Source organism: Bombina bombina, chromosome 4 (assembly GCF_027579735.1).
Source record: "Bombina bombina isolate aBomBom1 chromosome 4, aBomBom1.pri, whole genome shotgun sequence".
Lineage (NCBI taxonomy): Eukaryota > Metazoa > Chordata > Amphibia > Anura > Bombinatoridae > Bombina > Bombina bombina.
The window spans coordinates 470,098,019-470,123,349 of NC_069502.1; the positions used below are offsets into that span (position 1 = coordinate 470,098,019).

Sequence of the window (25,331 nt, forward strand, 5' to 3'; positions counted from 1 at the left end):
CAGGCTTTTTTACATATTATTGTAATTGTGCCTGTAGAAAAAAAAATTCTTCAAAGAAAAACTATTTCTTTCATACAGGTGGTGAGAGTCCACGATTCATTACTCCTGGGAATTACTCTTCCCTACCAATAGGGCTTGCATTGGCTTGATAGTGTGCATACTCTTTGGTGCCCTTTTATATTAAATATGATGTAAGCTTGACGCTCGCTTCCCTGTACAAGTGTGCTGTCTGGATGTAAGATGTACTTGTCTTGTGTTAGTGATTTCTCAAATTGTAAGTTTTTAAGAGTTTTTTCATAAGGGGTGTCTCCCTTTCTTCAAGAGCTCTTTTAATTGGGATATTATCATTTAACTTTATGTTTTCTACATTTAACTTTATTATAAAAAAAAAATTCAGTTATTGAGCCTTGTAATTTTGTCCTTAAATCTGCCTTTGAAGCTGGGTCATTTGAAGATTTTACTACCAGCATTAAATGTTTATATTGTCCAATGTTAAGATATTTCCTTCAGCAATCTTATGCAATAAATGTATTCATGTTTTAATGTATTCTAACTATTACTACCACTGTTCTTGCTTCAAATGGTATTATTGATCCTTCTATTTGCTCGTTACAGGAAAAATATACTTTTTTTCTCCTGGAATTATGAACTTCATTTAAACAATAGGGCTGAAATGATGGTGGCCATGTCTCTTTCAACTAAACGTAAAAAGACAGTTCAGAATTTACCTTCTTCTAGATCTTAGCCTGCTAAGATAATTGTTTCTAGTTGAGGCTGCTGTGTCCTCAGAGGGGGTGTTTTTTCTTTGTTGATCAAGTTTTGGTGTAATCTTTTTACTGACATCCTTTTATTTAATTTTATGTAAAGCAAATTCATTCTCTTTTTAAGGGAATTGTTGCTTTCTTACTTACTTTAGAGGTAAAATGATCCTAAAGTAGATTGGATATAGCAGTTAAATGTTATATACTGTTTAATCCCTTGGTGTGTTTCTTGTACCTGTTGCAGTTTCTGAGATTATATCCGAAATGTTATTTCTTCTCACGGCTTCTATTATTGAGCTTTTTGAAACTAGTCCCAAAATGGTTGGGGCCATTTTTACTCTGGCTATATGTTATAGAATTCCTTTGGAAGATAGTTCTTCCTTTATAGTCCCTTTAGACAGGAAGTTATTTTCCTTCCTTAGGAGGGCTTATTTGCAAGCAAGTTATATTTTCAGTCCAGTAATATCTATTGCTGATGTGGCTGTTGCTTGATCTTTGTCTTTCTTGGCAGTTTCCTTTTGATTCTGGTAGTGAGATTCTTTAAACCTCTTATGTTGTTTAAATGTGCAAACATTTTCTTTTGTTGTCACTCTTTAATGCTAGAGTATGTCTTTAGCGGTACTTTCTAGAAGCGCTTTATAATGAGAATCTTATCTGCTGATATGATTTCTAATTCCAGAGTTTTATCTTTCTTTACAGAGAAAGTTTTTATTTGGTTGAATTTCGATTATTTCTACTGTGCATATTAGTCCAAGGGTATATTTTAACCTCAGATTTGTGTTATGCTTTTATAATAATAAAGCTCAGAAATCTTTTGTCTGGTTTACGTCTGGAAATTATAGAATTGTATTTGCTAAATTTTTCAGTGCCTTTTGATGCATTTCAACACTATACCCTCTGCTTGCAAGGCTGCAAAGCGAGATAACAATTGTTTTGCTCAGGAGAATGCTAACATGGTCAGTGCCCATTAAATTAATTGGAACATGCCTAAGCAGTTTAAAATCCTATCTCTCATTCAAGTTTGCATGTAGGTGTAGCCCTCAATCGAGAGGCTTTGGTAGAGGGTAGGTTACTCATTTTTCAGGAAGCTTGGTTTTAGTCTTTTTAGGTCCCTTGAATTCTTATTATAGTCTCAAGGATATAGGGAGAGTTTTTTTTTTTTTTTTGTTCTGCATTGTATAACTGGAAAGCAGCTTTTTCTCAGTCTGCAGTTCTTCCGTCTGGAAGAGTGGCCTCTTTATCTTGTTATGTTCTATCACATAATAGATTTTTGGGGCCACCCAGAGATAGTTCTGATGGCTTTCCGGTTGAATCTCAATTTTTCCAGGTACTGATTTCCCAGGGATCTTCGAACTGTATTTGTGGATGCTCTGGTAGTTGAGCAGTCTTTCTAGCTAGCCTATATTTTTGTCCTTCTCTGGTCTTTTATTCCAGGGTGATTGCCAGGATTTGGCAGAAAGAGCTTTGGTCAAGCTTGCTTCAGCTTGTTCCTGCAACATTTGGTTTGCAGATCTGGTTCTGTTATCTTGTTTCTCTCCTTGGCTGCTTTTTTGGATCCAGACCTTCTATTTTAAGGTTCTTCTTTTTATCCAGATTCTGTTCTCTTGGCTTGATGGTATGGAGATAGAATCAGAAACCCTTTGAACTATGTGTTCAGTTATTGAGTTTCTTATATAAGCTTGTAAGTCTGTGACTAGGGGAATTTGTATTTAATAGTCTGAAAGGCCTTTATTTCTTGGTGTACAAATCAAGTTTTTTTTGAATGCCCAGATTTCTTGTTATTTTTACAAGATGGTTTGGATAAGGGTTTATCTGTCAGTTGTTTTGAAGGGTCAGTTTTCTGTCCATTTTAATTATGTTACAAGATTGCTCATCTTTCTGACATTCATGGTTTAGTCCTAGTCTGGTCTAGAATTAAGCCTGTTATTATATTTTTTTCCTCCTTTAAACCTTTATTTGGTCTTGAGGAATTTCTAGGTTGATCCTTTTGGGCCTATGCATCAGGTGGATGTTTAATGTATCTATTTCATCTGTAAGAAGCGTTTCTACTCTTTGTTGTGTTCCTCCTTTTTTTCTTAGGATAAGGTTATGTTTTCTCACTATATAATTTGGGACATTGTTGTTCCTTCTTTATTATTCATAGTTGTCTCTATGTTTTATTTTCTGTAGAGCTTTGTAGTATTTTGTTGACACTACTTAGGTTTTCAGGCAAACTTTGTTTGTTTGTTCCTTTTGCTGGTTCTAGGAAGTTTAGAGAATTGTTGCTGTTTCTTTGGCTTCTTGGTTGAAGCTTTTTGATTTATATAGTTTTCTAGGAGACAGGTCAGCCTCCACCTAGGTGCTTTCTGCTATTTTTTTCAGACCAGTAGCCACTTCTTATGTTTTTAGAATGTTTTATCAGTGGACCAATTTTTGCTAGTTAGCTAGATTTTCTTTGCATATGTTTTCTACCATTTTCATGTACTTGCTTCTTTTGAGGCAGCCTTTGGCAGGCTTACCTTCAGGCAGTTGTCTCCGATTGATTGATTTTTTCCTGTTGGTTATTTTGTATTGCCTTTTTTAGGCCCTATTAAGGTTGTGCATTTAGTTTCTCAGTGAAAAAATATGTTTCTTAGATCCCACCCTTTTCTTTTATTACTCGTGGACTCCACAGCTTGCGTATTAGTTTCATGGAGTAATGAATTGTGGACTCTCACCACCTGTATGAAAGAAAACATAATTTATGCTTACCTGATAAATTCATTTCTTTCATGGTGGTGAGAGTTCACGAGATCCCACCCTGTTATTTTCTAGGATGTAACTTCCTTTTTTGCGCACATCTTTTTCCCCTGCTTGGCCAAACATTAGACTGCAGAATTATTGAAGTGGGAGGGGGTTTATGGAGTTTTTGGGGTTTGGGAATCTTTGCCTCCTCCTAGTGATAGGGAAGAGTAATTCCCAGGAGTAATGGATTGTGGACTCTCACCACCATGAAAGAAATTAATTAAAGAAAGAATATGTTTCTGTGCAAACTCAGTAATGCATCACAAAAACAGAGCTCCAAATTTTCATTTTATGAAATTGTCATAATTTGGGATCTTTGTCTGCTGTCCCTCATACAACTCTCTATTCCTATATGAAAGTTCTGGTTTGCCAAGGACCACCTAGTCAGGCCTCTGATCTCCACACCCACCATTGTGTCAGCTCCACCCCTGGCTTTCTCTGACTTAGCCATCAGCCTGCCCATCCTGGATTGTTTTGGGAAATGTTGGGAGGTATACTTTACTTTCTAAAATGTATGTAAATATATGATATGCTATTTTTGTATCTATAACCTTAAGGCCATCTAATATCCATTTTAATTTAAACAATTATGGATACGTACTAAAATAACTTATAACTGGCTAATCTTTACAGTAATGGTAGTAATACAGAAAGTGGTAACATTTAGGTAAATATACCAAAATTGTAACAGGGACATAGAGATAGTTAAGGAGAGTTTCTCCTGGTAAGGGATATGAAACCCAAACATTTTCTTTCATGATTCAGATAGAACATGCATTTGTAAACAGCTTTTTAATATACTTATATTAAAAAAATGCTTCTTTCTCTTGGTATCTTTTTTTGAAAGCTGTAATTTATGCTTAGGAGCTGGCCCATTTTTGGAGCACTATATGGCAGCAGTTTTGCAAGAATGGTATCCATTTGCAAGAGTACTAGTGGCAGCACTGTTTGCTGCCATGTAGTGCTCAAGTTGCCTACCTAGGTATCTCTTCAACACAAAATATCATGTGAACGAAGCAAGTTTTATAATAAATAAATTGGAAACTTTTTTTAAAATTGTATTTTCTGTCTGAATCACAAAAGAACATTTTTGGGTCTCATATCCCTTTAACATAACATATAATAGTGCTCTAGATATAATATTTAGTACTCAGCCTCTTTCCGTGACCTTGGCTGCTGGCCACAAGTTTCCAACCAAGCAGTAAACAATGCATATAGACCATTAATAAATATTTAAGGAGATAAAAAAAACACCACACATACCAAAAGTATAAAGCCTTGATAATAAAATAGCTACTAAATCACCTTTCTAGATCCCTGTTCATAATCAACTTACAGAAAGATAAAGACTTAACATATTAAACATATGAAGAAAAAAACTAAGTAGGTTAGCTTGCAATCATGTAAACCATAACATGGTAAAGGCTAAATGAGTTAAGCAAACAACATTTGTGTATTAACCCTCTCCTGCTACCTCCTCTTCCTGTGCACAATTTTGTGATCCAAAGAAAGATGTACGTGGTTTATATTGAACAGAGAATGATATAAGTTTTTAGCCTTAATTTGAGCACCAAATGTCCCAATTGGAAAATCAGCAGACCAGGATAAAAAATAGAAGGTCTTGTTGCTTTTAAGGCCATGTTTGAGCATAATGAAGGTTTGAGACGTTGCATGTTTTGGATTTTAATGTCTCAATCTAGTATAAGCTTTACAAATAGGAGAAGCAAAGTTCCAATACTTGTATAATTCTGTAAGTCCCCTACAGGTATAAATAGAGGGATTATCTGTATCATGTTAGAGCTGACCGCTGGGGAGGATCCTTATGTGTCAGTACATTTTTGACCCAAAAATACTGGTGTGCGAAAAAGAACAAATGCCCTAACATATAAGCATATCAAATATGTGACTTCGGTAGTCAGGTATAATTGTTTGTGTTGATGATCTATATGGTATGTCGGATGTTTCTGCGTATGAGGCTCCTCGTGCTTTTCCTGATATGGGACAATGTCAGCCATCATAACATTCGTACTCGAAGGGTCAACAACAGTAGGCCCAGAGATTTCTTCAGGCGTACTGTTACGTTATGTAGCGGCTCAGCTCATAATCCAAAGGTGTTTTATTGTTCAAGGTTTGCAGGAGAGTTTCTACTTTTGTATGTTAGGGATCCAAGCTATGTAATGGATTTTAATTCCACATGACTGTCTTTTTCATTAGTTTTGCTAATTGAGAATATAATTGTTGAGGCAGATGTGAGAATGATCGTGGTATGCACAGTGATATTTTTTTGGGTGGGTTGTGTTGCCTGAAAGGTCGCTACCACTGCAGACCTCAGATATCCGATTATGGCTCCGGAGTCATAAGTACAGCAAAGTCACTAGCAATTGTGGCTACTAGGTGTAAGAGGTATATTAGAATGCTTATTCTTACCGGATGCAGTAAGATAAAATTAAAAATTGTCAGATTATTGTACTTTCTTCTGGAGCTCATGATTATGCAACTGCTTTGAGCCACTGATTGGACACATCCCCTCCACCCTACTGAGTTTTACGCAGAATTAAATTGCCACAGATGATTTGCTGAGAGAGTCATTGGCCTAGATTAAATAAAACCCATTTGTGAAATTAATTATGTGTGAAAAAACTTGGTGCAATATTGACGCTTAAAAACTGCTCAATTCAAAGAGATTTGTACTTGACCCTTGTCACATCCGTGAGTCGAGAGTGACTCTCCATTATAATCAATGGAACAGTATCTTTCTTATAACCTCTCATATCTCAGATCAAGGTTCTAGCATCACATAAATGCTTTCAAATCATAACAAAACAAACTAATAACAAAAATGAGTTAAACACCCTTCATAAAACAGTCCGCTCTAACACATCCAAAAAAGAAAACTTGAAAAAGAAAAAGGAAAAAAAAAATCCAGAGAAAGCCTTGTCAGCTTTGCAATAGAGATACAAGAAAATGAGATACATTTAGCATGAATGGCATTAGTACAACTGAAACGTCCCAACCCTGATGTTCTGTGCAGGAAGACTACATTTATATAACATAACAGAGGTGCAAATATTTTACACTTTATATATACAGTCAGTGCTTCTAAAGTAGTTGCGGTTGTATTTGTTTAGCAATAGTTTTTTTTTTTTGCAAGACAGCATGTACCAGGCATTTATTATAAGAATCTCATTGGTAGAAAATACAGATGAAGCGATGTTCAATGAGTTCCAGACATGATCTTTCCTTCAAATCGAAACTCCTTAGCAAACCAACGACCATCTATAAATACAGTATGGTAGTTTATGGTATTTATGGTGCATTCAGCAGATTTTTTTTTATACTCGTTTATGTAAAAAGTTTTAAAGTTGCTCTCTTCCCATCCTCCATAAATCAAGATAATATGATTAAATTTTACAATACAATTTCTATTTTCCTTGATCTTAAATGCCCATAAATATTTTTCTGCAACTAGTAATTCAAATAAATAGAGCTAGAATATGAGTGGAGCTCTATTTATCGCTCCCGCTTGAGCGTTAACTCCAATAGAAGTAAGCTTTTTGCACGCGTTGGGTAGGGCGCATTTTACAAGTTAAAAGTTACATTTTCGTATGAGCGCTAAACTGATGCTCACAAAAAGTAAAACTTGGAATAATGTGACCGCGTTAACATATTCCCCATAGACTTCAATGGAGTCCAAAAAGTGTGTGGGGGGGGGGGGGATTAACACCTAACAAGTCATGCAAACCCGATCAAGTTTTCTCAAGTGCGCTAAACCAACATGAAATATTAAAATTTCACATTCCAATGTTCTTCACATAGCAGTATATGTTCTATTTATCCCTAAATACATATTTATAGCTGTTCAAGGGGATTTGCACTCACACTTCACAGGTAAAACGCCAGGGTGTCAGGAACGTCAGTATTCAAGTGTAAATGACGGTTCCGCATTCACTGGACTTTCCACACAAAAGGTTTAATGAGTATAGTGACGTTTCGGGGATCAAACCATCCCCTTCATCAGACCAGGTCTGATGAAGGGGACGGTTTGATCCCTAAAACATCATTATGCTAGGATTACCCAGGTAAAACTGACATTACCCAGCGGCTCTGGCTTTACCCGGGTAATTCTAGGATTACCCAAACGCTTCTGGATAAAGCTTCACACATATATATATATATATATATATATATATATATATATATATATATATATACAGGGAGTGCAGAATTATTAGGCAAGTTGTATTTTTGAGGATTAATTTTATTATTGAACAACAACCATGTTCTCAATGAACCCAAAAAACTCATTAATATCAAAGCTGAATAGTTTTGGAAGTAGTTTTTAATTTGTTTTTAGTTATAGCTATTTTAGGGGGATATCTGTGTGTGCAGGTGACTATTACTGTGCATAATTATTAGGCAACTTAACAAAAAACAAATATATACCCATTTCAATTATTTATTTTTACCAGTGAAACCAATATAACATCTCAACATTCACAAATATACATTTCTAAAATTCAAAAACAAAACAAAAACAAATCATTGACCAATATAGCCACCTTTCTTTGCAAGGACACTCAAAAGCCTGCCATCCATGGATTCTGTCAGTGTTTTGATCTGTTCACCATCAACATTGCGTGCAGCAGCAACCACAGCCTCCCAGACACTGTTCAGAGAGGTGTACTGTTTTCCCTCCTTGTAAATCTCACATTTGATGCTGGACCACAGGTTCTCAATGGGGTTCAGATCAGGTGAACAAGGAGGCCATGTCATTAGATTTTCTTCTTTTATACCCTTTCTTGCCAGCCACGCTGTGGAGTACTTGGACGCGTGTGATGGAGCATTGTCCTGCATGAAAATCATGTTTTTCTTGAAGGATGCAGACTTCTTCCTGTACCACTGCTTGAAGAAGGTGTCTTCCAGAAACTGGCAGTAGGACTGGGAGTTGAGCTTGACTCCATCCTCAACCCGAAAAGGCCCCACAAGCTCATCTTTGATGATACCAGCCCAAACCAGTACTCCACCTCCACCTTGCTGGCGTCTGAGTCGGACTGGAGCTCTCTGCCCTTTACCAATCCAGCCACGGGCCCATCCATCTGGCCCATCAAGACTCACTCTCATTTCATCAGTCTATAAAACTTTAGAAAAATCAGTCTTGAGATATTTCTTGGCCCAGTCTTGACTTTTCAGCTTGTGTGTCTTGTTCAGTGGTGGTCGTCTTTCAGCCTTTCTTACCTTGGCCATGTCTCTGAGTATTGCACACCTTGTGCTTTTGGGCACTCCAGTGATGTTGCAGCTCTGAAATATGGCCAAACTGGTGGCAAGTGGCATCTTGGCAGTTGCACGCTTGACTTTTCTCAGTTCATGGGCAGTTATTTTGCGCCTTGGTTTTTCCACACGCTTCTTGCGACCCTGTTGACTATTTTGAATGAAACGCTTGATTGTTCGATGATCACGCTTCAGAAGCTTTGCAATTTTAAGAGTGCTGCATCCCTCTGCAAGATATCTCACTATTTTTTACTTTTCTGAGCCTGTCAAGTCCTTCTTTTGACCCATTTTGCCAAAAGGAAAGGAAGTTGCCTAATAATTATGCACACCTGATATAGGGTGTTGATGTCATTAGACCACACCCCTTCTCATTACAGAGATGCACATCACCTAATATGCTTAATTGGTAGTAGGCTTTCGAGCCTATACAGCTTGGAGTAAGACAACATGCATAAAGAGGATGATGTGGTCAAAATACTCATTTGCCTAATAATTCTGCACTCCCTGTATATATATATATATATATATATATATATATATATATATAGTGCACTGTAATTCTCCCATCTTCACTATTATTTTTTTAGCTTTGCCTGGAGGGTTCAAGGGGGGCGCACCGCCAATCCTCTTGCATCCAGCACAAATAAACCTTGGGGAATGAGTTTTACAAGGGGGGCTTCGCCCCCCCCCCCCTTTGAACCCCCCAGACAGAGGCAAAAATAATTGTGAAGATGTAGGAATTACAGTGCATCGTATAACATTTTAAAACACCAGCTTCTGGGTTATGTGAGGGTTGTAGGATTATGTGTGGGTTGTAGGAAGTGGTAAGCAAAATGACTGTAGATAGTGATGTCCATGCTGTTTTCAAACAGCATTTATAGGTTTATCCAGAAGTGTCTATATATGTATACATATGTATTTTTGTTTTTATATGTGAATATATGTCTGTAAATAAATATATAAAAATATAAATACATATGTGTATATATATATATATATATATATATATATATATATATGATATTACAAGAGTATAGCACACTTGATATATACACTATTAGACCTTACTCACCCCTATTAGGATCTCCTTCTCTTTCTCTCTCTTCAGGAGAGCTTTAATTTTAGGATCTTGAGGAACCAAACAGGGATCAACCCTGGTAGGATACATGAGTAGAAGGGATTTATAGAAGAGTTTTATACAATCCGTTAAACAGAAAACGTAGATCCCTCTTCACTACATCCCTTACAATACAAAAAATATAGAGGAAATATTTTCTCCAAACACATAAGGGAAACCATATAGACATACAAAAGTCTTAGTCTACCTTTCCGTTCTCTCTCCACTTTTCTCCTTTAGATCATTGACAAAAGTCCTATAGCTAGGAGCACTTTTACTATCCAATATGGATACATCATTTTTTAGTAAAATACTTTAAAGTAGTTTCTGTATATAAGTATTCTATATCAGTGCCCTAAGTAATCAACTTTAGACTTTTAATTAAATCATAATAGATTTCATCAGTTGTCTAAATACTTGTTTTTTAAATAATGTGTTAATTCTTTTATCATCATCTGCATTTGTTGTCCATCCCCTCCACTGGATCCTTTTTTAACATTTGGAATATGTAAAACATATATTCTAATAATTCCAACATTGCCCAGTCAATTTACTTATCTTTACTCCTATGGTTATTTAACCTTTAGCCAATTAGATGTGAAAAAACAATATTGTCTCACACACCCTAAGTAATTGGTTACTCTTGGCTATATAAAGATTCAGGACAGGAGAAGGCATTATCTCTGATGAAGCGCATGTACGCATGCGCAAAACGCGTCAGATAAAAGGCTCACCTTGATTCTCATGAAGGCCCGTATCCAATAAACCGATGGATATACTTTGGGACTCAGTGTTTTTCTTCCTCTCTCGATAGTTAGATAGATATACACATGCATTTACATATTTAGACATGTGTATGTATGTATCTCTATGTTAAAGCCGTTTGCAGCCTTTCTTTTCTAATACCTAAGATCTTTGAGCCCTTATATGTTTTTATTGCAATTTTTGTTTTAATTAATTTTATTAGATAGTTTTATTGTTAGTGTAACTGCACTTTTAAATATAATTTTGATGTGTTTTGTGCAATTTTTAAGTCAAAGTTAACACAGTTAAACAGAGCTCTGAAGTCACGCTATTCCGACATGCGTTAAATTCAATTACGCTCAAGCGAACAAGCTTACTTTCAACCTGTAATAAGTGCGCTACTTCGAAGGCTCAACAATGTGCCACAATAAACTCCTTTTGGCTTATGCACAACAGTTAGTGCACCACTCGTAATCTAGCCCATAATTAGATATTTAAAAAAAAGTTGATATATAATTGCATTAATCTAAAATGATAAACTTTATGTTAAAGGCTATTATAAACTTTTTCAGTTCCTTATGAATCACCTCCCTCTCTAGAGACATTTTGCATAAAATTCAGTCAGGCAGTTTGAGTAATTAGTTTTTATCTAACTACCCAGTGGGATTTATTTCTAAAATTCTTGCCTTAGTAAATTGCCAGAAATCTGCTCCATTGTTTACAGTTGTTTATTCACTGAACCCTACAAAACTTTTAGTTTTTAGTTCTGCATGAAGTAAGACGAGACAAGAGTCAACCAAGCATTAGACTTAATGTAGAACTTTTTTATTGCCTGTGTGGAACGTTGATATTACATTATCTATCATTTCACAAATATGCTTTTCTAATTTTTTTATTCTCTTGTGGTTATTTGTGGGTAACTCAGTGTTCTGCAAAATTATTTTATCTCCATGTTTGCAGTGTTACAGACATAATTTTTAAGACTCTGTTTCTCCTGTTTTTTTAGAGTTATTATCTACTTTTTCTATAAGAGCTTTGTTTGTTTACAGAAAGCTTTAAATATTTGTAGATCCAAAAAAGAAAAACTTCCTGTTTTCTGATGGCTATGTATAGAATTATTTAACTGTAAATGTTAACTGTTAAAGGGACATTAAAGCTTTATTAAAGGGACCATAAAGTCAAAATAAAACTTTTAGAATTTAAATAGAGCATACAGTTTTAAACAATGTTCCAGTTTACTTTGATTATATAATTTGCTTTGTTCTATTTGTATCCTTTGCTGAAAAGCATACCTAGGTAGCCTCAGGAGCAGCAATTCACTTTTGGGAGCTATCAAATAAATGGTGGCTGCACATATATGCCTTTTGTGATTGGCTCACCTGATGTGTTCAACTAGCTTGCCGTAGTGTATTGCTGCTCCTTCAACAGATGACACCAAGGGGGAAATCTATCAAGCCATCAACTTTGTTGCATTGGACGGCACCAATATGCTCGCCTAACATCGCAAAACATTGCAGCCGCGGACTTCAATACAATCTCCATATTTATAAAAAATGCCGGCAAAAAGCCGCACTCCAAGTACAGGGCGATGAGCAGTGGACTGTTGTTAACTAACAGTCATCAATCTCGTTGCTATTCAGCTTTTTACCAACTTTATTTATACCTTGTCACTAAACGCCGCCGCTATACTAAAATGTTTAACCCCTATCCCACCACTCCCGGACCCTGCCGCAACTAATTAAAAGTATTAACCCCTTTTCCTCCACTCCCATACCCCACCGCAACTAAATAAATGTATTAACCCCTAAACCTCTGGCCTTCCACATCACCACCACTAACTAAACCTATTAACCCCTAAACCTAACAACCCGCTAATTTTATATTAAAATTAACACATCCCTATCTTATAATAAATTAAAACTTACCTTTAGAATTAAAATAAACTATATTAAACTATTAATTAACCTACCCTAACTTTTATACTACAATCACATTAAACTAGCAATTAAATTAACTATATTACATATTAAAAAACCCTAACCCTACTCAAATTATTTAAATCTACTATTAAAAATTACAAAAAAATAAAAAACACTAAGTTACAAAAACAAACAAACCACAGTATCAAAAATAAAAACAAATTACACCTAATCTAATAGCCCTATCAAAATAAAAAAGCCCACCCAAAATAAAAAACCCTAGCCTACAATAAAATACCAATGGCCCTTAAAAGGGCCATTTGCGGGGCATTGCCCCAAAGAAACCAGCTCTTTCACCTGAAAAAAAAAATACAAGCACCACCCAACCAACCAACCCCCCCCAAATAAAAACCCTATGTAAAAAAACTAAGCTCCCCATTGCCCTGAAAAGGGCATTTGTATGGGCATTGCCCTTAAAAGAGCATTTAGCTCTTTTACCTGTCAAGACCATGCTCTAAAAATAAAACCCACCCAAAAAACCCTTAAATAAACCTAACACTAACCCCCGACAATCCACTTACAGTTTTTGAAGTTCCGCTTGAAGGATCCATCCAGCCGGCAAGAAGTCTTCATCCGGTGGCCTCTTCCATCTTCATCCAGCCAGCGAAGTCTTCATCCATGAAGCCTCTTCTATCTTCATCCATCCAGCGTGGAGCGGTCCATCCTGAAGACATCCGGCACGGAGCGGATCCTTCCTGAAGACATCCGGCAAGGAGCTCCTCTTCAATACGGTCTCCGCCGTAAACTGGATCTTGAATGCAAGTGACGTCATCCAAGATGGCATCCCTTGCATTCCTATTGGCTGAAAGGTTCCAATCAGCCAATAGGATTAGAGCCGCTAAAATCCTAGTGGTTGTTCCAGTCAACCAATAGGATTTGAGCAGCTCTCATCCTATTGGCTGTTCCAATCATTCAGCCAATAGGATTGAGCTCTCATCGTATTGGCTCAAGCCGCTAGCAGGGGGGTGTCAATCAACCCGATCGTTTTCAATCAGGTTGAATTGCAGCGATGTCTGTCCACCTCCTCAGAGCAGGCGGACAGGTTATGGAGCAGCGATCTTTAGACCGCTGCTCCATAACTTGTGTTTTTGGTGAGTCTGAAGGCTCGCCAAAAACATGGGCCCTCAAGATCCATATGGAGCTTGATAGATTGGCCCCAAAGGCTCACCGTATCAGAGTGGAATTACATGAAAAGGGAACAAAATAAATAATGAAATTATATTGTTGAGTTGTTTTATATATATGATTTATCATTTTATATTACCATCTCAAAGTGTTTAATGTCCCTTTAATGCAGCCCAGATCATGATGTCATCAGTGGGCAGAACTTTGCAGCCATTTCAAAGTGACCAGAAACAATAGTAATTTTAAAATAACATTTTTACAGCCAATAGAATGCAAGCTCAATCCTATTGGCTGATTGCATCAACCAATAGGAATTTTTCACCTTTAATTCCGATTGGCTGATAGAATTCAATGGACGCCATCTTGGATGATGTCCCTTAAAGGAACCTTCATTCTTCGTTAGCCGTCGGAAGAAGAGGATGCTCCGCCCCGGATGTCTTGAAGATGGAGCCAATCCGCGCCAGATGGATGAAGATAGAAGATGCCGTCTGGATGAAGACTTCTGCCGGGTTGGATGAAGACTTCGGCCCGCTTGGATGAAGACTTATGCCGGCTTCGCTGAGGATTCGGGGGTTAGTGTTAGGTTTTTTTAAGGGTTTATTGGGTGGGTTTTAATTTTAGCTTAGGGACTTTGGGTGAAAAAGAGCTAAATGCCCTTTTAAGGGCAATGCCCATCCAAATGCCCTTTACAGGGCAATGGGGAGCTTAGGTTTTTTAGATAGGTTTTTATTTGGGGGGTTTGGTTGTGTGGGTGGTGGGTTTTACTGTTGGGGGGTTGTTTGTATTTTTTTTACAGGTAAAATAGCTGATTTATTTGGGGTAATGCCCCGCAAAAGGCCCTTTTAAGGGCTATTGGTAGTTTAGTTTAGGCTAGGGTTTTTTTTATTTTGGGGGGCTTTTTTTGATAAGGCTATCAGATTAGATGTAATTAGTTTAAATATTTGATCATTTCTTTTCTATTTTGTGTAATTTAGTGTTTGTTTTTTTTGTAGTTTAGTTAATTGTATTTAATTAATGTAATTTATTTAATTGTAGTGTTAGGTTAGGTGTTAGTGTAAGACAGGTTAGGTTTTATTTTACAGTTAAAATTTGTATTTATTTTAACTAGGTAGTTAGTAAATAGTTAATAACTATTTACTAACTAGTCTACTTAGTTAAAATAAATACAAACTTGCCTGTGAAATAAAAATAAAACCTAATAAATAAAACCTAACCTAAAACCTAACTATTAGTTATATTGTAGCTAGCTTAGGGTTTATTTTACAGGTAAGTGTTTAGTTTTAAATAGGAATTATTTAGGTATTAATTGTAATTTTTATTTAGATTTATATTAAAGTTAGTGGTGTTATGGTTAGACTTAGGGTTAGGTTTAGGGGTTAATAACTTTAGTATAGTGGCGGTGATGTTAGGGACAGCAGATTAGGAGTTAATAACAGTAATGTAGGTTGCGGCAATGTTAGGTACAGCAGATTAGGGGTTAATAAGTGTATGTAGGTTTTAACGACATTGGGGCAGAAGATTAGGGGTTAATAATATTAAACTAGTGTTTACGGTGGGGCGTGTCTAGGCAGCGGCCATGTTAGGTCGCAATATCTGTGGCTCCTAGTTTGAGTTCCCTAACCCGCCGGTTATTGAGACCATCCTGTAGCCTATAATAAAACCATCAGCAGTTTTGAGCAGCTCGCAACACACAGAACAGAACAATATCAGGTTGCAGAGTTTATGACGACAGGACCCAGATCTGGACTGCTGGAACCTCAGGCGGCGGCCTCTCCACAAGGTTTCAGCCTCCCCCCCTCCCCACATGCAGGGGTATGGCAGTCAAAGTTAGACTGCCTTCTTAATTATCAGAGAACCATCATTGACACAACGGCACTACCTCAAAGACCCATCCTGCCATATACCACATCTAACCCACTGAGCACAAATGGAGGCTTGGGCACGATGGGAGTCACAAATAAGTAGCCTCATACAGGAACACTTCCGCAATCTAGAGAGGGACCTTTGTGCTATCCTCCTTGGAGGAAGATCACAGAGTAAGAAGATTCAGATACCCGCTGAGCATACACTAGCGGCAGAGGTTGAGGACCCGGTTACCTGCTTGGCCGGGAGGGTTTACAGGGGGGAGGCCCTCTCAGTCATAACGCTGTCCCCATCCAGCTCGTGCCCAGAGAAGGACCGGCCCAGATCGGTTCCTGCATTGAGGGTTCATGAGACACCAGGAGACGAGACCTATGCCGCGGTCCCCTCTGGTCTCTGGCGGGATCACGGATCAGATGGGAAAGACTGCGTAACAGCTACACCAAGCAAGGAGGTGATCCGCTGGAAGCCGAGTATTGTGCCCAACACCATAGTGGAGACTGCTACAACCCCAAATAATCCCATGGAAACAGTTGCAGCTGATTCTGAGACTCAAAGTGGAGCCTATATGGGAGGGATAGACCCCGTCTACTTTACTTGGACAAACGGCTCTGAAGCCACACCGGGAGGTAGTTCCTATTTGGACATAGTAATCTGGCCTGTAGCTTTAAAGGGACAGTTGCCGCGATATACAAAGGGGCAATTTGACTACCTGGTACAGACACAGTGTGGAGATTTGGCTCTGGGACTGTCTCTAATCAACATGGCTGCGCTTGAAAAGGACCTAAAGAAAGTCTCTCTTTACTTGCTGGGTCCCTCTTTTATACCTGAGGCGTAAGATACATTAAACCGCAAAGACTGATAAGTACTTGGAAGGTGGGAATAGGATAGATCCCTGGGAAGGGCCTGTGCTACCTGGACATTTATTAACATGCACAGGATGAATAGGACTGGAACTTTATAAGTTTTACCCCATCACTATAGCCAGTTCATCTTAGATATGGTACAGAAGGTTCTGGAGTTTATGTTTAACATGCTACCATTTATGTCATTTGAAATTGCTTTCAATGCTTTCTCTCCCTTTGGGGGTATTATTGAGGACAGACACTGTAAATGCTGTAAATATGTATGAATGGAAATAGAATTGACTGTGTGTTTGAATATGAAGTTGTTAAGTTTGTCACACAGAAAATATTTCAAGGTGCTGCCTGCACTATTACTCTATTAAGGTAATAATTGGGTATTATTGCCCTGTGTTCATATCCCATTGTAACCAGGACATCAGACCTAATGTAGTGTTCCAGCAAAAGACAACTCTTTTACATGGGGGTTCTATGGAGCAGGTAGGATATTCTAACAATACACAACCACCCTAGCCACTATGCTAGCAAGAACAGCTTTTGCCATGTTCCTTGCGGCCGGAGGGACATGGAAAACTCAGATTAATGTTGCTGTCTGCGACCTGTAATGTAGTCATCCCCTACCAGCTGAATTATTAGATCCATGTACAAGATTCTATGCCACATTAATGTATGATTGAGCTATACCTCAGCGGTCTTTGTGGCCACCTATAAAGATGTAACTCAATCCCAGTATGGTCTTAATTACACATTTGTATACTGCCCTCACCACTTAAGGCGAACATACATGTATCAGAGACTTATTAGATCTGAGTTGGCCCTCTCCCTATAATATGGTTTTTAGTTTTTTGTTTTTTGTTTTTCCTTTCTCTTATTAAGGGGCACAGCTTCCAAATAGAAAGGGAATAGCCATTTCCTTATGGTAAATCAGTTAATTATTATAAGATGGTTCTTGTGTGTGCTAAGCTAATTCATTAGATATCTTAATTCAGATGTTAATGTTATAATTAAGAAAAAAATCCTTAGGTCCAAGAGTGGCCTATTTTGCTATTTTTACTTCCTCTTCAAAGTCCCCCATTATGTACATGATTTAGTTCAGGAGGCCCAAGAGAGACCTCTTTAGCTTCTTGGGGGATATAACTTAACTTTACTTTATATAGTACCATGCTTTAAGAGGACATTCCCTATTAAAAACTGAGGTTTATTGTTTAATACTTATACATATTCTCAAGCAACATTTGTATTGATTGATGGTGTTATTTTCTGACTCTGTATTTGTCAATTTTGTGGGTGGTTTGACATTCTGTGTAATAACTTGCTTGTCTTACTTATTTTAAAACCTCAATAAAAAAAAAATAAAAAAAAAATAAACTAGTGTTTACGATGCGGGAGTGCAGCGGTTTAGGGGTTAATATGTTTATTCTAGTGACGGCGATGTACGGAGCGGCAGATTAGGCGTTAATATTTTTATTATAGTGTTTGCAATGCGGGAGGGCCTCGGTTTAGGGGTTAATAGGTCGTTTATGGGTGTTAGTGTACTTTTTAGCACTTTAGTTATGAGTTTTATGTTACAGCATTGTAACATAAAAGCCATAACTACTGACTTTCATGTGAGGGTATGAATCTTGAAGGTATAGGGTGTACCGCTCACTTTTTGGCCTCCCAGGCAAACTCGTAATACCGGCACAAAGTCCTTGAAAAAGGACTTTTTGAAAGCTGCGGTAGTTACGTTGTGTTACAACCAAAAAAGTGTGCGGTGCAGCTAAATCTGCAAGACTTGTAATATCAGCGGTAGTGAAAAAGAGCCTTAACGCTGCTTTTTCACTAGTACCGCAAAACTCGACATAGATAATCCTGTTGTATGGGTTACACTGGGGCATGATGCAGGCACTGTAGCATGTGTTAGACTAACATTTTAAATCTTTTAAAAAGAAAGGGTTAAATTGTTTTTATTAGGCTTTATTTTCTGACACATTTACCTGATTAAACAATACAAGTTTAAACTGAAAGTAAGGCTGAATTTTATATTTCAGCAGCTTATTCATTTCCCTTTGCTTTAAAATAAAACGATGCAACATTTAAAACTTTCAGGTTTAAAAAACCCCCGGATATTTCTTGTACTCAATATACCAGGAAGTAGTGCCTCTCTATGTTTCAGCAGTAATTTAAGCTCGGCAGTTGTAGTCACATGACTGGCTTTACTTCATAACGTTTCTGAGGAAAAAGTTGTTTTTCTCCATTTCCGAGTGATTCCGGTCTTATTTGGTAGTGGTAAGGCACCTCAGTAATTGAGGTGTGGGGTTGCCTGAGGGGTATTTTAGAAGTTTATTTGATGTTTATTAAAAAAATTCTTAACTTTTCTCACATAATTTTAGCTGGGGATCGATTCTAATTTGGGATAAAATTTAAAGTGTATTTTTTCCTTGGCTTATTTTAATTGAATATTAAAATCTTTGAAACTTATCTGTACAAGTTTATTTACTGTTTCACAACATGTCTGATATGGAGCAAGATCCTGCTCTAATGAATGCATGCTTATTATGTTTAGATGCAAAAATTGTAGCTCCTATGCAATTGTTTTCTTCATGTGTCAAGAAAACTTTGCAAAATAAAGGTAACATTTTTGAGCCTAATGTCTCTCAGGATGATGCAGTTAAAATAATACCTCAGTTTTATCCTGCTACATCCCAAGCCTCAATTGTGTCACATACAGTGCCCTGTGGTTCCTCTATAACTCCTAGTTGAGTTTATTTGAAAGCAGAAATTGCTGCCCAGGTATCTTCAGCGGTATCTGCGGCATTAGCTGCCATTCCCAGATTACAGGGAAAACACAAGAGGAAATCTAGAAATTCAGAAAGTAAGGTGCCTGTCCTCAGTTCTGCTTCTAAAGTTGCCCTTTCTCATAAGTCTGATGAGGAAGATACATCAGGACTTTATGAGGGTGAAATCTCAGATTCGGACACTATAATCCCTTCTTCTGAGACTGAGGTGGTATCCTTCAGATTTAAGCTTGAACACCTTTGTGTATTGATAAAGGAGGTTTTAGTTACTTTAGATGACTCCAATACCCCTGTCATTGTCACTCCTAAGAAATCTAGTAAACTTAATAGTTTCTTTGATGAACCTTCCACTTCAGAGGTTTTTCCTGTGCCGGACCATGCTAGGGAGATTATCTCACAGGAATGGGAGAAACCAGGGGTGTTTTTTTCCCCATCTCCCATGTTTAAGAAAATGTTTCCTGTCAAGGACTCCATTAAAGACCCTTGGAATACTGTACCCAAAGTTGAAGGGGCCATTTCAACTCTGGCTAAGAGAACTACTATTCCTATTAAGGATATCTGCTCTTTTAAGAATCTGATGGACAAGAAGCTGGAGGCTTATTTAAAAAAGATATGTGTTCACCAAGGTCTCCAATGGCAACCTGCAGTGTGTATTGCCACCGTCACTAGTGCGGCATCTTATTGGTTCAACGCCTTGTCTGATTCTCTTCAAGTAGAGACTTCCTTGGATGAAATTCAAGATAGGTTTAAAGCTCTTAAGTTGGCAAATTCCTTTATTGCAGATGCCATTTTACAGGTTGTTAGACTATGAACTAAAACTTCTAGTTTCACTGCCCTAGCCCACAGGGCATTATGGTTGAAATCCTGGTCTGCGGACGTTTCCTCTAAAGTCAAGCTTCTGGCGATTCCTTGTTTGGACCCGGTTTGGCAGAAATTATCTCTGATATTACGGGTGGAAAAGGGTCTTTTCTACCTCAAGATAAGATGAATAGGCCTAAAGGATGTCAGAGTAATTTTTGTTCCTTTCATAACATCAGAGGAAAGCCTTCCCCTTCTTCTTCCAAGAAGGAACAATAAAAGTCTTCTTGGAAACCCAATCAGTCTTGGAACAACGGAAAACAATCAAAGAAACCTGCAGCTGATTCCAAATCAGCATGAAGGGTTTGCCCCCGATCTGGGATCGGATCAGGTGAGGGGCAGACCTTCTCAGTTCTCTCAAACCTGGATATGAGATGTCCCAGATCCCTGTACTGTGGACATAGTATCCCAGGGTTACAAATTGAATTCAAGACTTTTCCTCCCAGAGGCAGATTCCATCTCTCAAGATTATCTGCAGACCAGATACAGAGAGAAGCGTTCTTGAAATGTATACAACATCTTTCCTCCCTGGGAGTGATAGTTCCAGTGCAGGAACAGGGTCTCGGGTTCTACTGCAACGTTTTTGTGATTCCCAAAAAAGAGGGAACTTTCTGCCCCATTCTAGACTTGAAGTGTCTAAACAAGTTTCTCAAAGTTCCATCTTCCAAGATGGAGACTATACGCTCCATTCTTCCTTTAGTACAAGAGGGTCAGGTCATGACAAGCATAGACCTAAAGAATGCATATCTTCATGTTCCTATTCACATGGACCATCACAGATTCCTGAGATTTGCCTTTCTGGACAGTGGTCCGTTCTCGTGGAATTGCTGTGGCACCCTACCTGGATGACATATTGGTTTAGGCGCCATCTTTTCAACTAGCAAAATCTAACACAGACATATTGTTGTCTTTTTTTCTTTCCCACGGATGGAATGTGAATCTGGAAAAAAGCTCCCTTTCCCCTGCTACAAGAGTAGTGTTCTTAGGGACCATAATAGATTATACTGATGAAGATTTTTCTGACAGAGGTCAGGAAAAACAAAATAATTTCCTCTCATGGAGTAAACCTGTGCCCGACTAGCCGACCCCGGCTCTATCAACATAACCATAGGGGCGTCTCAAGAATGGGAATCTCCAGAGCTGCAAATAATGGATAGAGAGCCGCTTGTAAAATAATCCTGCATTCGGTAGGTCTGTGCTCCCCATCGCGACTACTAATGTGCAGGGCAGGAACCGGGGAGGCACTATTTTGAGCCGTGGGAGATTTCTAGTCGACCGGCTTTTCTCTGCTATCCCCACCGGGGGTAATGCATATTTTGTGGCTGCCTTGTCTCTTGTTCTCTCATCAACTCCCGCATCTGCAGAACACTGTGGGGAAAGTGGTGCGCAGTCCGGCTCTCTAACATTCAGCCCAGCACTAGTGTGCGCCGACCACTGCTGCCACTCATGGTCCATGCCAGGCTCCGGTGTTGCTTCAGGTAGGCCATGGGAGATGGCCTGATTGAAGTTTACCCTAGTAGGACAGCTGGAAACTGACTTCAGGGTAAATATAAAATCCACCCGTTGGAAGTCTAATCGGGGGCTGAGCTCAGCCAAGATGCGGGCCAGATCCATTTTTTTCCCCCTATGAAGAGGTGTTCCCTCTAGGGTTTAGAGAAGCAGGGTATATAGTGGTACTTGACCCCGATGTAGGATATAGTTGAGTGGTATTACTCCATTCATGACACACAGCATTAGCATCCAAAGCCCAAGAGATAGTGAGTTAATCAAACAAAGTGGAGACCAGATTTGAATGGCAGTCCGCCACGTGGCTTCCCTAGCAGGCCTGAGCCAGTCGTGTTGTCTAAAACTCAGTTCTCAGAGTCCACCATAGGCATGAGGGAAGGGTCATTGAGCTGGTATATAATTTACCCTCCGGTATAGCTATAAAAATCCAGATAAAAAGTCAATGTCCAAATGAAATATCGGAGCTCCATAAAAATGCGTCCTTTTACCATTATTATTATTATTATTATCGGTTATTTGTAGAGCACCAACAGATTCCGCAGTCCTTCCACTTTGGTAGTAAGCTCCGCCCCCCCAGCAGTTTTTTAAATACTCAGTCCAGCCCGTTTGGCACCAAAACCATGCCACGTTAAAAGTCACTTAAATCCCCTTTTTTCACCATTCTGATGCTCACTTTGAACTTCAGCAAGTCGTCTTCACCACGTCTAAATGCATTGAGTTGCTGCCATGTTATTGGCTTATTAGCAATTTGTGTTACCAAGCAATTGAACAGGTGTACCTAATAAAGTGGCTGGTGAGTGTGTGTGTGTATACATGAGTATTTGTGTTTATATGTACACATATGTATGTATTAGACATGTGTATTTCGTTTCGGCCGAATTTAGTTTTCTGACGAATTTTGGTCTATTTGAAAATTCGAATGTATCCGAATTTCCGTATCAGAAAATTCCCAAAAATTCTGAAGATGAATAAATCAGTTTTCGAATTTTCTGATCCATTATTCATATTTGGAATTTTTCATTGTTCTAATCCAAACCGCAGTTCCCCGACACTAACTAAAACGCTAAATAAAGCTATTAACCCCTAAACCACCATTCCCAAACATCGCCAACACAAACTAATCCTATTAATCCCTAATCCACCGTTCCCAAACATCACCGACACAAACTAAACCTATTAACCCCTAAACCGCAGTTCCCTGACATTGCCGACACTAACTAAATCGCTAAATAAAGCTATTAACCCCTAAATCGCCATTCGCCAACACTAACTAAACCTATTAACCCCTAAACCACAGTTCCCAAACATCGCAGACACTAACTAAACCTATTAACCCCTAAACCGCCATTCCCAAACATCGCCGACACTAACCAAACCTATTAACCCCTAAACTGCCGGCCCCTACATCGCAACAACCTAAATTAAACTATATTAACCCCTAAACCTAACACCCCCTAACTTTAACATAATTAAATTAGACCTAAATTAAAGTTACAATTATTAAAGTGAAGGTCAATTTAGATGAATCGGTGTCCGTTTTTTAATAATCCAATTAAAAACAAGGGCACTTTCATTCATCAAAATTGACATTTCACTAGTTTTCTTCAAATACTTACATTTTAATCCTGCCCATCGCAAGCCCTTTTTGCGGGTCCAAAATGACGAATCCGGCTTCCTCCAATCACGGCGTTGCTTCAGGCCATGATTCCCCCAGGGGAAGCCATGATTGGAGGAAGCCGGATTCGTCATTTCTGACGTATTAAGGGGCTTCCGACGGCCGGGGAATCGCTGGAGCGGCTGTGAATTTTTTAGCGGCACACATGTCTAGTATGTATACATATGTATGCTCATAAATATATATGTATTTATACTTTCGCGCCCTTTCCACACAAATACCGGAAAATATGAAACATATTTATTCAATTGTAATATTTAGTGTTTTACTGTGTATGTATTGTAAATATTTTAAATTTTTCACATGGTTAAAATGTTCTATGTATTTTTAAATATATACTCCTAAATATATGTATATATAAATATATCTATATATACCTATACAGTATATACTTATACAAAATATATATATATATCTAATTTACTCCTATTATCAATTTTTTTTCGTTCTCTTGCTATCATTATTTGAAAAAGAAGGCATCTAAGCTTTTTTTTGGTTTCAGTACTCTGGACAGCACTTTTTTATTGGTGGATGAATTTATCTACCAATCAGCAAGGACAACCTAGGTTGTTCACAAAAATGGGCCGGCATCTAAACTTACATTCTTGCATTTCAAATAAAGATACCAAGAGAATTAAGAAAATTTGATAATAGGAGTAAATTAGAAAGTTGCTTAAAATGTCATGCTCAATATGAATCATGAAAGAAAACTTTTGGGTACAGTGTCCCTTTAACGATGCATGTCGTACAGGGTACGTCGCACACAACCTGGTCTTAAAAGACCAGCGGCGTACCCTGTACGACATTAGGGGTTTAAAGCGGCTGGAAGCGATCCTGCTCGCTTCAGCTGCTTTCCGGTTATTGCAGGATGCCTCGATATCGAGGCATCCTGCAATAACACCCCTGGGCCATCCGATGAAGAGAGAGCCACTCTGTGTAAATGTGGTATGATGTCACTGGGAACAAAATAACCAGTTATTCTGATGAGCTTACACTGGATTTGAATGACTTCAACTGGACCTGGTGAATATTTGTGCAAGACTCCTGCCATAGTACGTGTAATAAATTGGAATAATTCCCTAAGGTTACAATGCCTAATCATCTGTGTTTCTTTGCTTATTCATACATGATTACACACTCTATTGTTACATATATGCACAGCTTACTTTCTTACGGCTAGATTTAGAGTTCTGCGGCCAATGGGGTGCGTTAGCTACGCGTGTATTTTTTCCCCCGCACCTTTTAAATACCGCTGGTATTTAGAGTTTAGAGCATAATTTACCACCACTGCAACTCTCAATACCAGCGGTGCTTACGGACGCGGCCAGCTTCAAAGACGTGCTTGTGCACGATTCCCCCATAGGAAACAATGGGGCCGTTTGAGCTGAAAAAAAACCTAACACCTGCAAAAAAGCAGCGTTCAGCTCCTAACGCAGCCCCATTGTTTCCTATGGGGAAACAGTTTCTAAGTCTGCACCTAACACCCTAGCATGTACCCCGAGTCTAAACACCCCTAGCCTTACACTTATTAACAAAATGTAATATCCCCAGGAAAGGGAAAAAAAGGCGCGCTATTTATGGGTAAAGTATATCACATAAGACAGACATAATATATGATAATAAGCAAAAATATATAAAAAATTAGAACATTAAATAAAGAAATTACCAAGCTGACTTAGTCCCTTATCGAGTATATCTTACTCGGATAAATGGCTGTAATGCCTCAAAAGGTAAAAGTCCGTTGCTGAATGGTTGTGTTTTGCTTGTTGCTTTTGTGCAGGCAGCTCCTCTTGTTCCCAGAGAGCAGGGATGTAGCTGTTTAAAAAAGAAGAAAGAGAGGGCGCCTTATATGCATATGCAATGCGGCGCCCTCTCTTTCTTCTTTTTTACACTTATTAACCCCTAATCTGCCGCCCCCGCTATCGCTGACCCCTGCATATTATTTTTAACCCCTAATCTGCCGCTCCGTACACCGATGCAACCTACGTTATCCCTATGAACCCCTAATCTGCTGCCCCTAACCCCCGCCGACCCC

General features: G+C 38.3%; 1 protein-coding gene across 1 annotated transcript in view; it reads left to right on the top strand.

Annotated features, from left to right (window-relative positions):
* The window catches only part of DLGAP2 (DLG associated protein 2), a 709,652-nt gene that overhangs the window by 661,472 nt on the left and 22,849 nt on the right, over positions 1-25,331 (top strand). The window lies entirely within an intron of this gene.